This window comes from Anopheles stephensi, unplaced genomic scaffold, assembly GCF_013141755.1.
Source record: "Anopheles stephensi strain Indian unplaced genomic scaffold, UCI_ANSTEP_V1.0 ucontig11, whole genome shotgun sequence".
NCBI classification, from domain to species: Eukaryota; Metazoa; Arthropoda; class Insecta; order Diptera; family Culicidae; genus Anopheles; species Anopheles stephensi.
The window spans coordinates 22,296-30,899 of record NW_023405025.1 but is presented as its reverse complement, the minus strand read 5'-3'; positions in this window follow the sequence as shown (position 1 = coordinate 30,899).

Here is an 8,604-nt window from a genome sequence, read left to right as displayed (position 1 = left end):
TGTCGACGCGGCGCGGAATTACATCGCGGCGTTACACGGTTCGGTCTTGAGCTCACCAGTACGGTGTCTGCATTTCGCACAGGACCACAGCTTACCACCCACGGGGTTTTATGTGTGCGAGTGTGTTGAGCAATAATCACAGGAAGCGCTCAGCAATCAGCTTACTTTCGTGCGAGGAAATGCCTGCGAGGATAAAATGTGATTAAAATCTCCTGGCGTTCTACCTGGCAGGAGAAATGATGCAAACAGCGAGCCAGTAGCTCGCCCCCACCCGGGCACACCGAGTAGGGCGATTTCGATTGTTTCATATGCTAATTAGGGCGGTGCTTGTGGGGCTGTTAGCGATCGGTAGAAGGTTGCATAAAGTTTTTGGTCGGCCAAGTGAATATAACGCCATGCATGCACTCTCTGTTGCTTTTTCAAATGATAATGCTGTTATGAAACGTTTTTGCAACCGGTTGATTATGTGAAATACATGAAGCCGGTAGAACGGCGACAATTTAGCGTTAATTTGATAGTGATCGGAGTGGAATTGGTTAAAAGTGTATTGCTTTTTCTATTGTTCCGATTTGCTCTTCCTTTCTATACGAGCTAGTCTAGCGCCTAGCAGTTAGGCTATACGCATCACACAATTAGGATTCAGCTGAAGATCGGTTTGGAAACAATAAATGCATTACACAAATCAATTGTAAGAGTAATAAGCTAATGAAAAATACATCATCATTTAGCAAAACATCCCGAAATCAACAAAATTTCAATTTTTCTCAAAATTCTCATTTTTCCAAGTAGACTTCCTTCTTTGCTTTCTTTGTTGCACACTTTCTTCGTCGATTAACTCTTGTCTTGTAAACGTTTGATAGCTTATTTGGTGTTTTATGTTAAACTATAGTTTTTTTTTTCTAAATTTCATTCTTCTTGTCTACATACAAAGAAGTTTATTTTTATTGCTATCTTATTCTTCGTATTGAGAAAAGGCTCTTTCCAGCAAACATTGATGAATAATCTTTTTTTTTACGAAATCTTCTTTTTTAGTCAATAAGGGCTACAAAAGGGCTTCTCTTCTTCTACTTCCGCGCTACAACCTTGAAAGGTCTCACTTCGCAATTTCTGGCTTCCTATTGACTTGATTTTACCCATAGCTGGATAATCAGTCCGGCTTGCGGTGCGATACGGTCTGCATAGGATTTGATTCCCAGTCCTGCCGTGTGAAGACCGGACCGCCTCAAAGGCTTAAGGGCTTTAAATATTTACAGAACTATCATATTCAATAGGTTTAACGTAAATTCGAGGATAACAGTGTAAGGAAACGATGTGACAGGAAAAGATGGATTGCCAGGCAATAGGCCGAAAATCTGGAAACTGGTTGAGCATGGATCGACAACGCGGTAGGAGGACAACACATCTGAAATTTGCTTGAAATTGTTAGTTGTTGGAGGTGCGAACCGACGGTTTAGTCCATGGCCGTTTGTCTAAGTCGAATGTTTGCCTGACGAATGACGGCTCAGTGTGTTGTCTTTCATAGGGTTATCAGCGTATTAACTGACGTCCCGTATACTTCTGCTTCTAGTAGGTATTTTAGGCCTCAACCACTATTTAATGCTCGAATTTAAGATCGACAAAATTTGGCACTTGCGAACCACTTTTGAAAATGATTAATGCGTTCAACTATCTCTAATACACTGTAGATCCTAGTATCAGACTCAATATTCTTTAGCTAATTTGTTATTTATACTGGTTTTGTGTATAAGACGCTTTATATTATATGTTTTAACTATTTACGAATGATTGTGTAGGCCTCACTAGGCTAGACTAGGCTTCTGATGAGAACATGTTAGGCTTTATTAATTATGCATGCAATAAGTAGATAATTTGAACTGACATCATTTGAATTGAGTGCAGTTTTCTTAGAATAGAAACATTTAAAAAAAATCTACACATGAAATACAATAAATTTGTTTACTAAAATATACGTCAATCGATGTGAATGCTTTCACTCTAAATAACCAACATACGCTGTTAGAAAACGGCGCGATTCACATTGATGTACCATTCCCATAAAACTGTAGTAGCTTAATGTTCCCTATCAAACACCGCTAATGCACTGCTTTCGTATGCTTGTAACGAACGATCAATAACTAAAAACCCAGCACACGATCAGCTCGTTCTTCACGGTAGTCTTTAATCGAACGAATATTAACGACCCATCGTTTGACTACCCTATAATCACGCAGTCCTCGTCGTCTGTTTTCATCCACCGTCCAGCTATGCAGCGAGATTGCCCACAACGATGGTTCCACGTCGGACAGCGGATCTATTAGGCCGGCGTTTAGTTACAGACGTCCGTTCTAGGGGCGCTTGGAAACGCTTCGTGAAAAACGGTACACCATAAAACATATGCTATCTGCCGCTTGCTGGTAGCCACCTCCTGCAAGTGACCACAAAAATGGAAAGGTTCCGTACGGGCTCGAGCCTTGCCTGCTGCCCCCAAAGACGATGCATCACACCGAACCTGGCGGTTACACTGTTTGCTTACCAAAAGCGGACGTGTAACGGGAAGCTATCTTTCGTCGGGCATAAATTTCGAGCCGCGTCCGATGCACCGCGTAGCATCCTGCGTACAAACCTGGCCGCCGGTTCGCCGGGGATCGTCGATTTCAATCGAAGGTGCATTTGGTCAGTTCCAATGTTGAGGTTAATGCTAGTTGATGGTTTCAGTGCGCGGTCGGTATCGGTTCCATCTCGGTACTGCGAAGCGCCTGACCTAGCAAGCGGGCGCGCGTTTGCTCTGACTGCGTTCTGGTTCCATTAGGCCATCTTGGAAGCGAGCGAACGATCCAAGAAGCGCAGGAAAAACGTCTGAACACGGTTACCATCGAGATGGTCACAATTTATGCACAATTTTTCATCGTTATCGGCAAGTGGCAGTGGTTCTTATGCAGTGCGGTATCGTATCGAACCATTACTACCCATCTTGCCAGCTCGTTATGCCTACGTAATGTTCATTTCACGGCCTAAAACATTACGGACCCTTGAACGTTAAGAGTGTGTTTAAGGCAACTTAGGCTTTACGTTCGATTTGGGAAAATTTATAAAAAATAGAGAAGAAAATTATGTACGAAGTTAGATAATTTATTTACTTTGTTCATATTTCATGAATGAATATTCATAGAATGATTGATTTATATGCCACCTGAATATTCTTAAGATACTTGAGCAAAATTTAATTGTAAATTTAACTAAATTGAAAGCTGAAGGGCTTAGCTAAGCACATCATAGTGAAATTTCCCAAAGTCTTTACCAAATTGATCAATGAAAATCATAATTTATTTTTATGATTTTATAACGATTTATTTATTAAAGTAACAAATTATTATGCTAATTTTTTTTAGAAATTTCAGTTAGCTATATTAACACAGAGCAAGTATCTGCAAGTAATTTGAAACAGATGCAGATCAGGGCAAAAAAATGTTACCACTTGGTCTATGAAACCCTCCCAACATGACATTTTAACAGTTATTAAGGACAACATATCGTTGGATTTTAATGGTGCTTCCCGTCATAAGCTATTCCCTGAGCTGAAGAAATGAATGTTAAAAAATACCATTTCAACAGTTACTTCCCGCAATTCCCATCAAAAGCATCCTTTGCTATTCCTCTCCTTTCTACCTTATTCCCTTCAAGGACCAATCGGACAGTAACGAAACAGTGATCTAAACAAAGTAAAAAAAAACTCACACACACATATGTGGCCATCAGAAACATGATAGCAAGTATCTCACAACATCTAATGCATCTCCGTGCAAATGTACTCCCGATGTGCACAAGCTCAGATGCAGATATGCTGCACCGTAGGCCACATCTGCAACCAGCAACCGGCGAACATGTTTGTGGCCGTCCGAGCATAATTCATCCCACCCACCACCGTCCACGCTCATCGTGCCGAATGAAATAGAAACCATTTTCCTCGCTCCGTTCGTCGACCGTGGCTGGTCAATTTCTTTCCAGCGCCAACCAATTGACCGACTGCAGCCATCGTTTGCGATGCAATCGGGAGAATCCATCCCTCTCAAAGTCTCCCATCATGCATGTGTGTGTGAGTTTTGCCCTCGAGGGCTCTTACCAGGGAAAACTCCAAAGGGACAATAGCAAACAGCGAACAAAAGAGTTGGGAAATCCGAGTCCGTTTCCTCAGAATTAGCGCGGAACCTTGGCTGGCTCGGGTCAGCGATATTCAATGTTTACCAATTAGACGAGGTCCGCAAACATTGGACGGGCAGGAGCTGGTCAAACGACGGAGAGGTGAAAGTTCCGACATTCCCAGACACGATGGCTATCTGGATCTCCGCAGTAAATCGTGCTTTTTCGCATATCCTTGGGTGCGGGGTTCTGGTCTTGGCAGCAGATCAACGATAAACAGTGGGTTATGTCAACAGGGAACATTTCTTCGAATGTTCCAACCCATCCTGACGCGTAGCTCTCGGACGCCCATCCTGTCTGCATATGCGAGTGGAGCAGAGCAGCTGGGGGTGGTGGATGAATAATACTGTGAAAAATGTGCACCAGAATGATGGTGAATGTAGTGGGAAACGAGCTTCCAGTGATTATAATACACGGGTGGATTGTTAACTCAAGCCTTGCTTTTGTACAGCTGGTATGCTGGTAAAGCGTAATTTAAAACACAAACAGGCTTACAAGCTTATGGCAGTTATTTAACACTTCCATCTCACTTCTGGCAGAGGGAAGTTTGCTTTGTTCGAAGCTATTAAAATTTGGTTTGAGTTTGCTTTGTTCTCGACAGGACATTTCTGGTCAGCATTAAACTGGAACAGACCATTTGAGTTGCAAAAGAAAAAACAAGGATGTTATAAAACAAACTGGACGGAAGTGAAGAATTGTATTGCTCTTACCACACAGGTAACGCTGGGTAGAGAGGAAACAATTAAGTAGAAGAGGATGGAAACTTCTTGCCATAGTTAAGGTCCTGATGCAGCTGGTACCGTTGAGATGCCTTTAAAGGGACCAATCAAGTAATAATGTTATGAGGCCCGAGTATACTTGTGCCAAGTGGGAGCCCGTTCTAGTCGCCATCCATGGATCTATGGCCTCGATGAAGGATCCTTATCAAAGAGGCTTCGTCTGAAAGAGCCTATTCAATCATAATTCTGGAACTACCAAATATACCTTATTTTCTTTAAAAATTCAAATAACTACAAAATCAACAACCGTTGAACGTCGGAGAGCAAGTGTGTAAAGGATGATTTGATTTTTCAATTGATACTAAGAACATCCTCGAGGAATCCCTACCGGCCGTATTTGGCTTGTTTGAAATAAATCCCACGTATAAAGGCATAATTTCGACATGAAACGAATTAATTTATTTCTCATATGATTTATATGGAATAACTGCTGATTCGTTACATATAGGTTAACTGCACTTCTCAAGACTGAGACAGTAATGCGAACAAGGCCTTACGGCATGGATACTTTGAAAAAAAGCTGGGTGCATCATGTATAGCTTGTTGCGGTCACACACTACATTGAATTTACGACGCTTGCCAAGAAACGGTTTAAAAGAACCGAAACGGGGGTTGCGTTCCTCTATGTCGAGGAATATCGTAGCTCGAGTCGTTCTCGCTGAAACGTACAGGTTGATTGAGGAGAGCAGAATCGATGAGTCAATCCGATTGTTCAACCCACGGCCCAAATGTGATATTATGGGGTCAATCTGCGTAGAATCGATTAGATTTTATTTTTGTATAACTTAGTTAAACAACTTGGGAAAATTGGATTGGATTGGACCAATCGCAGGTCTTCACACGGCAGTAACCGAAATTCAAATCTCATCTGGGCCGTTCCCCCACAGCAAGGACTGACTGCCCAACTATCCGGTAACAATAAGTCTAGAAAGCCAGAAATGGCAGGCATGACCTAAGAGGTCGTTAGGCAAAGACAGAAGAAGTTATAAAAACGGGTATTAAAGTGCTTTAATAATTTGGTCCATCACTGAACTAAATCTAATGTATTCTCTCTGCTTGGCTAAACGGCTTCTTATGTCATGCCTGCCATTTCAGATTTGCTAGACTTTTTGATACCACGAATAGTCAATCCTTCACAATACTGACGGGCCGAATGGGATTTTGAACCCGGTTCTGCTATCTGAAAATCAGCGCCACAGTCGCTTCTATTACCGGCCTGAGCATTCTAAAGCATCGATTATATGCTAAAAAATATCACAAATTTGTTCTACTAAAATCAAGGAAGAGTTTCCCAAAATTTATATCAAATTAAAGTGAGATCTGTTTTACTTTCTAGATTGTTTTCAAGGAAATTCCTTCCAATCGCTCTTCAAGAATAAAATAAACTGTACAGCTTCGTACCGTTTTAAAGAAAATTTCTTCGCACCTGTTTCGAACGTCTTCAAGTGAATTTCCTACTTCAAACGTATAGAGCAGTTAACGGCAAACACAACAGACATCTACTCCCACCGTAACGAATCCTTCCAAGGAAAATTCCATCCCCAGCATCGTTTACAAACCAACGGGATTTCTCTCGCCGGAAGCTAGCAATTATTTTTATTCTAACCCCACTCCGTTACACTTCAAGATCCTGGACCCAACCCCACCCTCCACACAGCGCTGCTCCAGTGATGCTAGAATTTTCCAGTGATGCTAGAAAATTGTCTCTAATCTTTCAATTAGTTTTCTTAACACCCTTACCATTTACGTAACCCCCGGTGGTGGCGACAGTGAAGGTGGACGATCCGACCGTGCCAACCTACCTGCCCGTACCATACCGGGGCAAAACAATAAATTGCTTCATTTGCGGACCGAGCTGCTAGAGATTTTCAATTGAACTCACAGAAGGCCCCCACCCACCGGGCAACGCCTTAACTGTGCCGAGCCGAACCGTAGTTTCGAACTCATGGCAGCTATCCCGCACTAATCCGTGCGCTTCCGTTAGCTTAAGGCGTTGCTTCCTGCTACAAAGGAAAAAGCTACCCAGCCAAAGAAAAGCGAGTAGATTACCATGGAGTGTAACCATTTCCGGAACCCGCTCGGGATAAGGTCGGGTACGTAAAGCAGTCCGGCAGTCTCCTACAAAACGATTACAAGAAATTGAGCACCAGATACTGCGCTCCCGGGCTGGCCGGGTTCGAGCACCAGCGGAAGCTTTCCTTCCACGGCCAGATCAGATCCGTAAAGCGTGCATTTGTTTTTGATTTCATTTCCACATCATTCCGCCTGACAAATGGATGCTAATGGAAAAGTTGAATAATCCGTGTTAAACATCGAAACACTTCCGAACGGTTGTGTTTTGCGTTTTCCCGCTTTGCCAACACCACCAGCTTCCAGTGCCAGTTTCTCCCGCCAGCTGGCACAAGATCGAGAAGAGAAAATGGGTTTCACCGCAGTGTCTCAATTCGGTTCGGTTGTGATTCGTGTAAGTGTGTGACAAAGCACAAACACTGCACCTGGACTGGTCTCGGTCACTGGCGAGGGCTGCTAATGCGTAAATAATCGGATCGTGCAAAGTGCAGCAAAGGGTTGAGCAAACGGTTGGCAATGCAAAATGCAACTGCAACGAACGAATAAATAGGACATCGGGCCAATGTCCTACCACTTGCGGATGCGGTCAGTGTGTATCCGCGTGTGTGTTTGTATCTCCTTTATGGCTGTGACTGCTTGCGTAAGACCAATAATCCTACCCGTGGTCACCTATTTGCCATTAGGTGTTGCAAATGCCTCTTTCTGTTTGTTTCGATTTGGCTCGGTCAACATCGGAAGATTGGGAAAGCGTGTTTGTGTATAAGCATCAGGCGAACTGTACTATAAAGCTTGCTCAATCGATCAGTAAGCGCCTGAAAAGCTCCTTTCGATAAATAAATAATGAATGGTACCCAGAGGACGAGTTTAAAGTGTCGTTTGAACAGAATTTGATAACAGAGTTAAAGTCATGTGTCAGAGGAAAGTGTTAACACTGCTAACCTGCTGGTCTTTTTCATCTCCGATTAAATGCCTTTTCCATTTTCTGTTTTAGTTAGTCGGACATTTTACACATTTTTTTTTATACATTTTACACTCAATTATTCACCACAACCCACCTATTTAAGCTTTTTTTTTTTTTTAAATAGACAGATGCAGTGATTTAAATCACATTTCTCTACTTAGGTCAAGCCTACCATTTCTGGCTTGCTAGACTTAGTTGAGAAGTCATTCCTGCCTACGAACAAACGGTACGGATTAGATCTAAACCCCGGTCCTGTCGTATGAGCCTTGGCGCCTTTGTTGCCTTTACCACCCAACTTATACGCTTATTAACTCCCGCACTTAAAAAAACAAACAAAAAAATCTACTTCGATGAAACCAGATAACATCCAGTAAATCCCAAACTTTTCACCAGCATACGATTAGGAATTATTACGGCAGCTTGGTGTTAGAGATTCTGTCGCAGTCGAAGAGCTTCCATTACCATTAGCTGTTGTTCGAAGGCTTTGCAAAATAACCTATGTGTTCCAACATAAGCCCTGGGCTCATGGACACATCAGCTGTGACTTATAATGGTCTCGTGAGCTAGCTAGATTGCGAGGTAGAGATATTTTTTAAA